The following is a 14,663-nucleotide window of genomic DNA, read 5'->3' on the forward strand; positions in this document are numbered from 1 at the left end:
TCTGACATGCAGACTGAAACATGCACTTTCAATACCAGCAGCAGACTTCCCTGGTGAGCAGTAGCTTTACTACAGTGATCTAATGAGGAACTAGAGTGCTACCATTCAGAATTTATGGCAAATGTGTCACATCTGAATGCCTTCTTGATGGAACCAAAGTAAACAAGCATTGAAAATGCAATAGGTCTCGCCCTGGTTTAGGTTAAAGAAATTCTGTTTGTAATCAGGTGGCTTTTTAGCTTTGCTTTTATTAGTGTTTTTCAAAATTTCATGTAAATAACATGCATATCTGTATATGTATGCATGCATTTATATTTGTATTTATATAGATATGCAGATTATATATATGTTTATATATGTATGTATATACATATATATACACATACATATATATAAATGCATATATGTGCATATGTGTGCGTGTAGAGAGAGGTAGAGAGAGGTAGAGAGGTAGTGTTAACCTTCACTCACCTGAAATGCAGGCTGTTCAACTTGAGAGATGCGTGGATAGCTCTCGACTTCCCCCAAGAACTTTTTCTGGACTCAACTGAATATTTAACACAGTTGGACCAAGTTAAGTTCCTAAGGGAAGGGGGAAATGGGACAAAATAATAAACAAAAAGACACTCCGACTTTCAGTGTGCTCTGTGCTCTCCTGTCAGGCTTCTCATGAAAACACAGTTCTAGTAATAAATAAAGAACAACATGATTTTAGCACATAGCACATCAGATTTGCAAGAATTACATATACATATATCTACATATATTTAGTACCTTGTTGGCCCAATATACTGATCTACACCTGAACACAATGTGGAATATACATCTGCAAAGATAAAAGTAAAACTCTTAATTATTGTTGAATGGTTAACCTGATTATGCCAAGGTGCTGTTGAATGATGCTCAAAGTTGCTTTGTAAATACTCACAATAGTCTAAGAAATGCCAAAAGTTATCAATCCAAATGTCTCTTTTTTCTGTTCTGTAGGGTTGTTTTTTTGCACCTTGGATTAGAAGAATGCGCTGCGCCAGAGTGAAAATCCACTTTAGATAAGTATTGTCTTTTATATTTGCATTGTTCTGTGCTTGTTTAATCACTAACTCTAACACTTGGCCAAGTATTAGTTAAACTAGAATAATGAAACGATGTCCGAGAAACTTACAGGTATTTTGTAGTAGCCAGCCGGTTACTCACTGATTGCTGAATGCTTTCTCTTTTGTTTCCTTTTCTCCGTAGGAATCTTTTTAATGTGACTCCAGATTTGCAGAAGGGAAGCTTGAGGCGTCTCCGTGGCAACGAGGGAAGAACTTTGGAACTGGACCGGATGCCTCGCAGGACTCGGGAGCCGATGCAGGATCACAGAGGAGAGTTTTCTGCCTTCAGGTAAGCGTTGGTAGAAAAACGAGCGTAAGCGCTTTTGTAGGGGTTTTCAGGCTTTAAATAAAGTAGCTGGAGGGTGGGGTTAGAATGCGGAGGAACCAGTGTTCCACGTGTTTGGTTTCATGCTGGTTTGCCTGCAGGGAACGTGAGTAGGGAACGTGAGCTCAACTGTCAGAAGGGAACGTGAGCTCAACTGTCAGAAATACAGCATGTTCTGTAACGTGCGCCTCTAAACTGTGCAAATAAGAATTATTCCACGTGCCCCACGTTTACAGCAGCAGGAGCAAAAGACAAAAGCCTAATGATTTCATTGCTACCAAAACGTGCACCTGTGAGGAGTTTTAGCACACGAGACCAATGAAAATACTTTACCATCATTGCCATCGAGTTTTTGTCATTCAAGACTGATGCACAGTTTAACAACAAGCATTGGCAAAACGTACAAAGGAAAAAAACTAACATTACTATTTCTGTACATAATTACAAGGTGATTCTTCCAGATGGGTTCGAGCATGGTTGTTACAACAGACTGTAACAGTCGCTCCCCTCAAAGAGCGCCCCACCGGACGTGGCTTGAGAGGGAAACATAAGTGAAACTGTCTCAAAAGTCGTGGAGCATGAACATATGATGCTGGTTCCCATGAGTTCTCAGTAGCATCAAAACCTTTCCAGGCTATTAAATAATACAATTTACCTCGCATTCTTTTTGCATCTAAAATCTTCTGAACTTCATATTCTAAATGTCCGTCAACTTGAATAGGAGGGGGTGGAGGTTCTGATCTGGTTTGTGGATTGTAGGGTTTTAATAGGGATACATGAAAAGCAGGGTGTACAGGATATTCTTGGGGTAAGTCCAATTTAACAGTTACTGGGTTGATGATTTTTTCAATTACAAATGGACCTATATATCTTGGCATCAATTTTCTAGGTCCTGACAACTTCAAGTTTTTAGTAGAAAGCCAAACACTATCTCCTACATGATATAGCGGAGGAGCTATTCTATGTTTATCCGCTTGCTTCTTCATAGAGTCTTTGTATTTATTTAAATGTTTTATAGCTTTTGCTTGTATGTCCAGTAACGAGGTGAGTCGCTCTGTGACCCCTGGTGTTAAAGAGGGAGTCACAGAAATAGGTAATGCTTGCGGATGATACCCGTGTAAAAAATAAAACGGTGTACATTGTGTTGCAGAATGCACATTGTTATTATAAATGAATTCTGCAATAGGTAAGATTTTATCCCAATCAGTAGGGAATTCCGCCATTAAACAGCGTAGAGTCTGCAATAACGTTTGATTAACTCTTTCTGTTTGGCCGTCAGTTTCTGGGTGAAAGGCCGTCGAAAGAGCTATATCCATTTTTAGACTTTTTCCTAAATTGGTCCAAAATTTTGAGGTAAATTGAGTCCCCCTGTCCGAAAGGATTTTTGCTGGTAATCCATGTAACCTCACTACTTCCTTAATAAAAACATCTGTCAACTGTGCTGCAGTGGGGAGTTTAATCAAAGGGATAAAATGTGCCATTTTTGACAAATAGTCTACTACCACCAAAATAGTGGTATACATATTTGACTTAAGAAGATTGACAATGAAGTCCAAACTGATTGTATGCCAGGGACTCGGAGGAGTTGGCAATGGCTGTAATAAACCCATGGGTGCTTTGTGTACAGATTTATTTCTTGCACAGATGGGGCAGGAATTGACATATCTTTTAATGTCTTCAATCATGGAAGACCACCAAAAATGTTTTTTGCAATTTTCCAAGGTTTTTTGTGATCCTGGATGCCCCGCTAAAAGAGAATCATGATGCCAAGATATAATTCTTTCTTGTAAATTCTTAGTTGGCACATATAACAAAGAATTATGGTACATTAAACCATCTTGAATAGAATTGTGAGGATTTTTTAACCACTCCTGGGCTGTTACTTTTAAATGTTCCTCCCTGATTTGTTTTAAAAAATCTTGTTGTATAATGGGAGCCAGAATTTTTTGTGGAGGAATTATGGGAGGGCCAATTCCTTCTTTCTTTAAATCAGCTGTGTACCCATATCTAGATAAGACATCTGACTGAATTTGCTGTGCACCTGGTGGATACGTAATAACAAAATCAAATGCACTAAAAAAATTCAGCCAACGCATCTGTCGAGGTGTCAAAGCTCTTACAGAACTAAAAAACTGTAAATTTTTTGATCACTAAATATAGTGACTGGGAATTTTGAGCCCATCAAGTGGTGTCTCCATTCAGTAAAAGCCAATTTGATTGCCAGCAGTTCACGCTCTGCCACTGTATAATTTTGTTCAGCAGGTAGCAGTTTTTTAGAATATAAAGCTAAAGGATGTAGCTGACCATCCTGGATGTCCCTTTGAGATAATACTGCTCCCACCGCCACCTGTGAAGCATCTGCCTCTACAAAAAATGGAAGATCTGGATCTGGGTGTTTTAATAAGGGTGCAGAGGTGAACTTTTCTTTGAGGGTTTTGAACGCCTGAGCTGTGCATTCTGTCCATACAAACTTTTGTCCCTTATGTAACAATTTGGTCAGAGGTACTACAGTTTCTGCAAAACAAGGAATAAAACGCCTATAAAAATTGGCAAAACCTAAAACATTTTGTACTTCCTTAACTGTCGTAGGTTCTGGCCACTCCATAATAGCATTTACCTTTTTAACATCCATCATTATACCTGCTGGGGACAGACAATACCCAAGAAAATCCACTGTATCTGTGTTGAAAATACATTTTTCAAGTTTAGCAAAAAGATGGTTTGTCAACAATTTCTGCAACACTGCTTTAACTTGCTGCACATGTTCTGCTCTTGTCTTTGAATAGATAAGTATATCATCAATATACACAATGACACAAACATCAAGGAATTCATGCAACACCTCATTAATAAAAAATTGAAATGCTGCGAGTGCATTACATAGACCGAAAGGCATCACTGTATATTCAAATAAGCCAAATTTAGTTTTAAATGCTGTCTTCCATTCATCGTTTTCCTTAACTCTAACCAGGTGATATGCACCTCTCAAATCTAATTTTGTGTATATTGTGGAATGACGTAATTGGTCCAAGAGAACAGGTATTAAGGGCAATGGATATTTATTCTTTATTGTGGCCTTGTTTAATCCGCGGTAGTCAATACAAGCGCGGAGACTTCCATCAGGTTTAGGAATAAAAAATAGTGGCGAGGACACAGGAGAGGTAGAGTGTCTTATAAACCCTGATGCCAATAACTCATCAAGATAAGTCCTCAAATATTTAGTTTCCTCTTCTGTGAGGGCATATACTCTAGAGTTAGGCAAGGTAGCTCCGGGTATTAGGTCAATTCGACAATCATACGACCTGTGTGGTGGCAAAGAGCCAGCCTTTATGGGGTCAAAAACATCTTTAAACTCTTGGTATTCAACTGGTAGATGAACCACCTGCGTTTGCGCAGCCGCACAATGTAACATAGTCATAGATTCAGTGAGTGCTTCTTGATAACAAGTCTCACGACAGAAGGTGGAATCCAAAGTTACCGTTCTCAAAGCCCAATTAATTTTAGGATTATGCTGAGTTAACCATGGTACTCCTAGAATTAACCCAAAAGCAGGTGTATCAATTAAATCAAAGCCTATTCTTTCCGTATGTCCATTTTGACACACCATAATCAAGGGAGTTGTTTTCTTGGTAATCATCCCAGAAGACAAAGCCGACCCGTCTACTGCGCACACAGATTCGGGTTGCGTTTTCCACTCAGTTGGAATCTGTAATCTTTCTGCCATTTTAATATCCATGAAATTCCCTGTGGCCCCACAATCTAATAAGACTGGGACGGAATGCCGCACATGGGTACTAATTATCAAAACTACATGGATCATGAAATGTCGAGGTATTTTTGGTACCACATTAGTGGAAACATTGGAGGTCAACAAAGATTCTTTACTCGTACAAGAGACCCCCTTCTTGCCGAGTTTGTTAGTTTTCCTGACCTCCTGTAATGTTTGTGACTAAGGAATTAACTTTCTTTGTCCCTTTAGGTTTTATTGGACATTCTTTTGCAAAATGTCCAGATTTTGCACAATATAAACAAAGGTTTAGTTTTCTCCGTCTATCCTTTTCCTCAACTGACAGGGGTCCTTTAATTGTCCCAATCTGCATAGGTTCTGACTTAGATACCTTGGAATCACTTTCCTTCTTCTCATTTTTATATACTGAAAATCTTGGTTCAAGTCGGGTTTTATCTCCTTTTCTTTCACTTATTCGATGATCTAATTTGACCACCATCTCCACAAAGTCTGAATACTCTTAAGGAAGGTCCACAATATGTGCCAAGGCATCTTTTAAGTCATCACGCAACCCTCTATAAAAGAGCGACGTGCGCTTTTCTTCTGGCCACTGAGTTTCGGCCAAAAGTCTGTTAAATTGAGTTACATAAGTTAGTAAATCTTGTTTACCTTGTTTTAAGTTTAGTAACTCATTGTCACTGGCTTGCACATATGTATGTTTTGCAAATAATTTAGTCATGGTGTTTTTAAACATTGACCAGTTATGTAAAATGGGATCATCTCGATCGATAAACGGTATAGCCCAGTTTGCAGCCGTGCCTCCCAAATAGGAAAGTACAAAGGCTACCTTAGTAGCATCTGTGGGAAATAACTGTGGTTTACAAGTAAAATGTAATTGACATTGACTGAGAAATATGGTAAATTTTCCAGAATCGCCAAAATAGCGTTCCGGAGCAGCCAAAGGAACAACATTAGGAACGGCCACCATTACTTGTACTGGTGAGGAAGCAGAATCAGGACTCGTGACTGATTTAGAGACTTTAGACTTACTACCAAACATGGATGAATCTAAATGTGGAGACAAAACAGGTTTCCCCCATACAGAATCTCTTGGTTTAAAACGAAGAACTTCCTGTCTTAATTCTGAATTTTCATGTCTCAAATTTTCCATTTCAATTTGCATTTTTTGTAAAGTCTCTGCTAAAGATTGATTTCGCAAAACATCGTCAGCCAGTGCTTGTGCCATTGCTTGTCCATCAATGATCTCTGTATCAGAATCCATATCTCTCAAGGAGAACTTAAGTTGTTGTGAAGGCTTACGCTTCTGTTAACCTTCACTCACCTGAAATGCAGGCTGTTCAACTTGAGAGATGTGTGGATAGCTCTCGACTTCCCCAAAGAACTTTCTCTGGACTCAACTGAATATTTAACACAGTTGGACCAAGTTAAGTTCCTAAGGGAAGGGGGAATTGGGACAAAATAATAAACAAAAAGACACTCCGACTTTCAGTGTGCTCTGTGCTCTCCTGTCAGGCTTCTCATGAAAACACAGTTCTAGTAATAAATAAAGAACAACATGATTTTAGCACATAGCACATAAGATTTGCAAGAATTAGATATACATATATCTACATATATTTAGTACCTTGTTGGCCCAATATTCTGATCTACACCTGAACACAATGTGGAATATACATCTGCAAAGATAAAAGTAAAACTCTTAATTATTGTTGAATGGTTAACCTGATTATGCCAAGGTGCTGTTGAATGATGCTCAAAGTTGCTTTGTAAATACTCACAATAGTCTAAGAAATGCCAAAAGTTATCAATCCAAATTTCTCTTTTTTCTGTTCTGTAGGGTTGTTTTTTTGCACCTTGGATTAGGAGAATGCGCTGCGCCAGAGTGAAAATCCACTTTAGATAAGTATTGTCTTTTATATTTGCATTGTTCTGTGCTTGTTTAATCACTAACTCTAACACTTGGCCAAGTATTAGTTAAACTAGAATAATGAAACGATGTCCGAGAAACTTACAGGTATTTTGTAGTAGCCAGCCGGTTACTCACTGATTGCTGAATGCTTTCTCTTTTGTTTCCTTTTCTCCGTAGGAATCTTTTTAATGTGACTCCAGATTTGCAGAAGGGAAGCTTGAGGCGTCTCCGTGGCAACGAGGGAAGAACTTTGGAACTGGACCGGATGCCTCGCAGGACTCGGGAGCCGATGCAGGATCACAGAGGAGATTTTTCTGCCTTCAGGTAAGCGTTGGTAGAAAAACGAGCGTAATGCTTTTGTAGGGGTTTTCAGGCTTTAAATAAAGTAGCTGGAGGGTGGGGTTAGAATGCGGAGGAACCAGTGTTCCACGTGTTTGGTTTCATGCTGGTTTGCCTGCAGGGAACGTGAGTAGGGAACGTGAGCTCAACTGTCAGAAATACAGCATGTTCTGTAACGTGCGCCTCTAAACTGTGCAAATAAGAATTATTCCACGTGCCCCACGTTTGGGAGGGAGGGGTGGGGGGGGCAAAGCAGACCGCTGACCAAGGTATGTGTGTAAAAGGCCGCTTTATTGGAGACAGGTGCACATTACAATTTTACAACCTTGGCCGAAACGCCTTCCAAAACTAAACCTCACTAAATATAACATACCTAACCCCGCCCCCCACCCCCTCCCCTAAATTCCTTCGAGCCCGCCCCCGCCCGTACAATACAACATTACAACAATATCAAACATTACATTCCTGTATAACCCCCCCAACAATCTCTAAATACAAACCTTCCGTTAAACAAACTGCCCTGCCTGCCCCTTTACAGCTATCGGCCCCCAAACTGTGTAACCGAACTAAACTTACCAACCTATCCTTTCCCTGTCGATAACCCAACTCAACAACATAACTCCACCAACCTCCGGTAAAACTATCGAAAATTCACCATAACCCCCGCACTGCACCTGCTCCAAGCGACAAAATACAAGCGTATGCAAACCCCTGCACACCTGTCCCCAGCAAACCGCCCAAAAAATTCAAACGGAAAAAAGGAAAAAACAAAAAATCCCCGCAAAAGTGTTTTTTGAGGGAGGGAGGGGGGGACAAAAAACACACAGCACTAGCCTAGCTCCCAGCCACCAGGTCACCAAACCTAAAATGGTGGCCGGGAGCAGGCGCCCAAAGTATTTATACTTGGGCAGCATTTGGTAGAAAAAAGGAGCCCAAATTCAAAAAAGGCCGCGCGGGGCCAGCCACGCCCCCCCACACGCCCCCTCCCAAACTGCCCGGGGGCGGGGACTCCCTTCGGTCGCCACCCCCCCCAAGCCCCCCTTGGGAGGGAGGGGTGGGGGGGGCAAAGCAGACCGCTGACCAAGGTATGTGTGTAAAAGGCCGCTTTATTGGAGACAGGTGCACATTACAATTTTACAACCTTGGCCGAAACGCCTTCCAAAACTAAACCTCACTAAATATAACATACCTAACCCCGCCCCCCACCCCCTCCCCTAAATTCCTTCGAGCCCGCCCCCGCCCGTACAATACAACATTACAACAATATCAAACATTACATTCCTGTATAACCCCCCCAACAATCTCTAAATACAAACCTTCCGTTAAACAAACTCCCCTGCCTGCCCCTTTACAGCTATCGGCCCCCAAACTGTGTAACCGAACTAAACTTACCAACCTATCCTTTCCCTGTCGATAACCCAACTCAACAACATAACTCCACCAACCTCCGGTAAAACTATCGAAAATTCACCATAACCCCCGCCACCCAGAAAGAGGGGGGCGGTGCAACTACCCTCCCCTCTTTCTGCCCCCCACCAAAAAAGGGCTTTAAACACAACGAGCCTGATTCTGCACATTCAAACACCGAGACAAAACCTCCCGAAGCTCCAACAAATACAAATCCCTGCCCAACCTCGACAAATGGACCCCATCTCCCCGAAAAAATTCAACCGCCTCGAAACGAATATCCTTGTGCGTCACCCTCCCAAAACCCAGATCTCTGCAAAACCTGGAGATTTCCAAATTCACCTTCCTCCGAGACCTGTCAATTGCCCTGGGATTCTTTGCCCCTCTCCACACTCTCCGCGGGACCAATTCTTTCCAAATAACATGACAACCCGACCATCGCTCCTTGAACAACGCCACATCCCGTTTCATGGCACGCAATAACACCACCCCTTTAACACCGCACAGATCGTTCTCCCCCAAATGTATTAACAGAATATTCGGGCATTGACCCCTCACCATGGCTTTGTTCAAACACGGAATCAGTTCCCTCCAAAGCATACCACCCTTCCCTTTCCAGGTCATTCGAAAAAGGCTGTCATTAAAACCCAAATTCCCCCCAAAATAACTCTTGCACGCTTGAACGTGTGCCCACTTGACGAAGGAATGCCCCACAATCCACACCGTCAATTCCTTTGCTTGTGGCCCAGCCACCGAACCTGAAAAGAAAAACAAGAATGAGACTCAAGGCATAGAGGTGGACGCAAGCGCCTCCGCTGCATTTGCACGCACATATTTGTTAAAGCAGTCCGATGACCAGCGCCCCAAGCGCATTATGTCGCCCTGAGACCAACCCCGATTATGCGCTTCAGTTGCCGCCCCAATTCTAAAAGAGTGCGTCCCAAACTGGGCCCCATCCAGCCCAATGCGCTGCAGCCCCTTGCGCAGAACCATACGCAGCTGATAATCCGTGACGCGCGCCCCATTCATATGCCTGAAAACCAGATCGCTCCCATCTCCCCCCGATAAGATCTTCCATTGCCTCGCCAAACGCAGCGGACACGTACAACTGGGGGCTCCTGCTTCTAACCACACCCCCGTACCCTTCCCCCTCTGATCGGTTTTCGAACTGGTCAACCAAATGTTCACACCTGTGTCCGAGAAGAAAACGTCCTGCCAACGAATACCCCTCTTTACCTTGGTCCCGAGGAGCTCAGAAACCCAAAAAGCCCCAAAAAACATGAACACCATAAGAGTGGCAAATAACGAAGCCTCAAAATCATCCCTGCAAACCGCAGGCAACACTGTCAACAAACGTGCTAACATCTGCCAAGAAATAGGTAAACGGGACATCACCGTTCCCCCCCCGCTCTCTGGCCCAACCCTCTAGCATCCTGCGTCCTATTTCCCCAGCAGACGGAGAATAGCCCCAGAAAAGCTTACCCATAAAAGAAATTCCCGCCAACTTCCCAGCAATGGTGACTCTAGACAAACCCCTGTCGATGAGGTCAAGGATAAATTGAACTACATCCTCTGAACTGCGCCACCCTTCCTCCCTCCTACGCGCACCTGAAGACAAAAATTCCTTCCACGCCAAAGCATACGCTGCACGAGTGGAAGCAGACAGAGAACCTACCACCAGTTGAAATACCCTACGTTGCCTACAGACCAGAGGTGCTCCGGCATCGGGGTCGGTGTCTTGTCCGCCTCCTTGGCCAGCCCATGGAATCTGTCCCACTGCGAACGAGACAAAGCATCCGCAATGTCATTGTCCACACCTGGCACATGCAAAGCCCTGAATGCAATATCATAGCGCAAACAGCCCAACACAAACACTCTCATCAGTTTCAAGATCTGCTCGTCCCTAGCCGACTGCCTGTTGACTATTTGTACCACCGCCATATTGTCCACACGGAACAAAACCTTCTTATGTTCCAGGTCCTTGCCCCAAATTGTCAGAGCCACCAGTAGTGGAAAAAGCTCCAAAAAAGCAATGCTCCGCCCACCATTCCTCCATTCCTGCGGCCATTTCTCTGCACACCAACGCCCTTGCCAGTAAATGCCAAAACCATCACTGCCCGCTGCATCTGAAAACAATTGCACGTCCCACTGCATATCCTCATCTCTGGCCAGGGGTACCCCATTAAAAGAGTGTAAGAAAAAGGACCACATACGCAGGTCTTCTTTCACGCCTGCTGACAAACGCACATGATGGTGAGGTAAATGCTGCCCTGACAAGGCCCGACCCAAACGCCTACAGAAAGTCCGCCCCGCCCTTACGACCCTGCAAGCAAAATTCAAATGGCCTAATAGCACCTGGATGTCCTTCACTGTCACTTTCGGTCGGGCCAACATCGAGTCCAGCAATGCCAACATTTTGTATTTCTTATCTTCGGGCAAACTGGCCTGCATTGCAACTGAGTCAAGCTCAATACCCAAAAAGGAAATAACAGTATCCGGCCCCATTGTCTTTTCCGGGGCCAACGGGACCCCCAATTCCTCCATAATCCCTTGAAAAGACTCCAGAGCCTGCCGGCACTCCGAAGAGCCCGGAGAGCCCACAAAGAAGAAATCATCCAAATAATGGGTGACCAAGCTGTGACCAGTGCGATGCGTGAAAAACCATTGCAAAAAAGTGCTGAACAGTTCAAACAGAGCACATGACACCGAGCATCCCATTGGTAAAGACTTGTCCACATACCATTTACCCTCAAACTGTATGCCCAACAACGGCCAATCGTCCGGATGAACCGGCAGCAGCCTGAAAGCCGACTTAATATCACACTTTGCCATACCTGCAGCTGCGCCCGCGGTCACGACAAGTGACATGGCGACGTCAACTGAGGAGTATGACACCGAAGCAGCGTCTTCATCGATAAAATCATTGACGGACGACCCTTCAGGCCATGACAGATGTTGAATCAGTCGAAACTACCCTCCTTTTTGGGCACCACACCAATAGGGGAAATGATCAAATTATGAACTGGCCACTCTCCAAACGGGCCTGCCATTCTCCCCTCCTGCACTTCCTTATCCAATTTTTCACGCACCACCATAGCGTGCTCTGAGGCGGATTTCAAATTATCTGCCCACCTTCTCTGCCGGGGCCCGTGGTACCCCAAATGAAAACCCCACCTGAAACCATCAAGAAGTGTCTGCCGAGCCACCAAGTCTCCGTAGCCCTGCAATGCGTCCTCAAGTGGAGCCAACTTAATTGGCGTAGGAGCCCTTCGGCCCAGAACCCTGTGCGCCCCTACCTCCCCGTCCACCTTGTGACTGCTGCGCATTGCCAGACATCCCTGCGCCTGACTGCTGTCCTTGCTGTCCACCCGCCGGCCTAACACCCCAGCAATTGACGAGAGGGTGGCGCTTGCCGCATTTGGAACACTCGTGACGGTATTTGCAATACTCCCGAGTACACAGGCCTTTGTTGAAATCCCAACATGCCCCGACCCCTGACTGTGACGCGGCTGAGCCTCCCACCCCACCCCGGGTGGGCTTGCCCTGAAAGGGCCGATAAACCAAAGGCAGACCACTAGCCGTAAAAATAGTCTTACCTTCCGGTGCAGCCCCCATGGTATGTTGCCACAAGTCATTATCTAGTTCACCCCACTTTGCCTCCGGGTCCCAAGCCATACGGGCCCTAAACTCTTCATCATATTGTGCCCAAGCGTAACCAGTACCTGTAATCTGGGCCTTCCGTATGACATCCATATACTTGAATATGGCCACACAGCGCTCAGGAAACTTTTCACAGTAGACACTGGCAAAGATTAAAAATGCCGCCGTCCAATTTTCAATCGTCAGCGGCACCTTAGGGCGCTTCGCCAATTCATACTCCTCTTCCTTAGAGCCCTGCTTAGACCTCACCTCCCTGTGTAACAACTTTAAAATTTCCACATATTCACCCTTCCAAATGCGCTCCTTGGTCGCTAACATCAAATGTGCGCCTAAAGGCTTAGTCACCCCCATATACGGTAGCTTCTTAATTTTTAATTCTTTGCTCTGTGGCTTGTCCTTACCGTCACCTACCTCTGGATTTGACCCAGACTCCACCTTGTTCCCCAAAACCACACCCTCTGACCCCGTACCAACCCCTGTATCTTTCACATATTTACCTTTATAAAGTCTCCCCTCCGACACCCCTCCTGCCCCATCCCCCCCAGACCCCACAGACACCATAATAGGTTTGGCCCGTGGTTTAGCACTCTCACCTGGCTCTAAAGAGGGTGTGCGGACCGACTCCGACCGCCTCGCCGACCTCTCAGAAGACTCCCTTGGAGGATGCGCCCTCACTGACGGGCCGTGCTCTCCTTTGGCCGTCCCCACCACGGGCTGTGCCATGTGTGCCGCACCAGACACCTGTAACATACTGCAAGAAGCATTAGAGTGTCCCCCCTCCTCATAACCCCGTATCTCCCCTTCTTCGGGGCTGTCTTCCTCATAATCAAGCAAAAGTGGCTCATTCACCATCAAATTTCCTGCAGCAAATTCCACCACACGGGCTTTACCGGACCCAGAATTAGCCCAATCGGCCTCCACGGCCTTAAAACCAGCTTGCGGGGGAGCCGACTGTACACGCCGGTCCTCCCCCCTACGCTGAGCAACAAAAATATTCCATCTTTTTTGAAAAATCCGTCCACCTTGACCTCCGTGACGTTGGGGCCAGCGAGGCCGCGCCGGACCTTCGTGAGCTGGACGCGACGGGATCCCCCGCCGGTGCGGAATGTGCCGCGCTAGGCCTCATCCTCCCTTCTCCTCGGCGATAATGGGCCGCACTTCGCCCTACCGAGTCTGCTGCGCTGCAACGCCTCCTGTCCTGAAATGAAAAAGTTTGGACTGGTGTGCTGGGAGCCTGAAAAACAACCGGGCCACCCGCCCGATGACCACTCAATAAAACTTCCCCATCTTGCCTAGTTCCGGAAAAACCAACATGCTCCCCGACACCCGACAACGTAGAAACCACGCCTTCCTCGTCCCCACTCCAATCTAGCATCGCCTGCACCACCGCCGACGCCGATCCCCCAGCCCGCTCAACCCTTCCCGCCCGCAAACCGTCAAACCCAACGCCAGAGGCGTCGCCAACACCGACGCCTGCCCTCATCCCCGACTCCAAAACCAACCCGTGCCCCTGCCCTAGAAACGGGCCCGACGCAACCCCCCCACACCGCTCCGCACTCCCTCAGACCACGAGGGGAAAATATCCAAACCGTCCCAGGCTAAATCCCCCCCAGCTGGCTCCAGATCCCCAAAACCCAAAACCTCCTCCCCGCTACTACCCCCCTGCCCCCGCCCCGCTTTGACCTCCCACATAACTCGAAAAACGCGAATCCCCCCGCTGCGAGGAAATGGACACCCCAGAAACCCCAAGATCCCTGCGAGGAATCAAATCCTGCTGAGAAACCCACCCCCCCACCTGAGCCCGTCACCGTCGCCCAATGAACTCGTTCCTAAAGACCCCGGCCCTCTCCTCAAAGAGGAAGGGGGGGAAAACAATAAAGGACTTACCTCTCCTGATGCCCCCACAAACCCCCGCTCCCCCACCACCTCCGCCATACCAAAAGCCTCACAATCCTGTTCCTCATAAAAATGCCCTGCAAGCTCTCCGGACCCACTAGTACCCGACCGCTGATCCCTCACAACCCCCGCGCCGCCTGCCCTGCCGCCTGCCCCATCCCCTTCGCGATCTCGAGGAGAAAACGCCGCACGCGCCAAGTGCTTAACCTCTTGACCTGCCGGGCCCGCTCCACACACATCAGCGCCTCCCTCCTCCACATGTTGCCGCGCCGGAGCCCCCGGCAC

General features: G+C 46.1%; 1 long non-coding RNA gene across 1 annotated transcript in view; it reads left to right on the forward strand.

Annotated features, from left to right (window-relative positions):
* The first annotated feature begins 1,248 nt into the window (after positions 1 to 1,248).
* LOC146830195 (uncharacterized) overlaps positions 1,249 to 14,663 on the forward strand; it is a 64,138-nt gene continuing 50,723 nt past the window's right edge. The window contains exons 1-2 of the long non-coding RNA XR_014961132.1: positions 1,249 to 1,383; positions 7,005 to 7,400. This is a non-coding gene — a long non-coding RNA (uncharacterized LOC146830195). The remainder of the gene's footprint in view (positions 1,384 to 7,004; positions 7,401 to 14,663) is intronic.

The sequence above is a fragment of the Triturus cristatus genome, chromosome 5_1 (assembly GCF_964204655.1).
Source record: "Triturus cristatus chromosome 5_1, aTriCri1.1, whole genome shotgun sequence".
Lineage (NCBI taxonomy): Eukaryota > Metazoa > Chordata > Amphibia > Caudata > Salamandridae > Triturus > Triturus cristatus.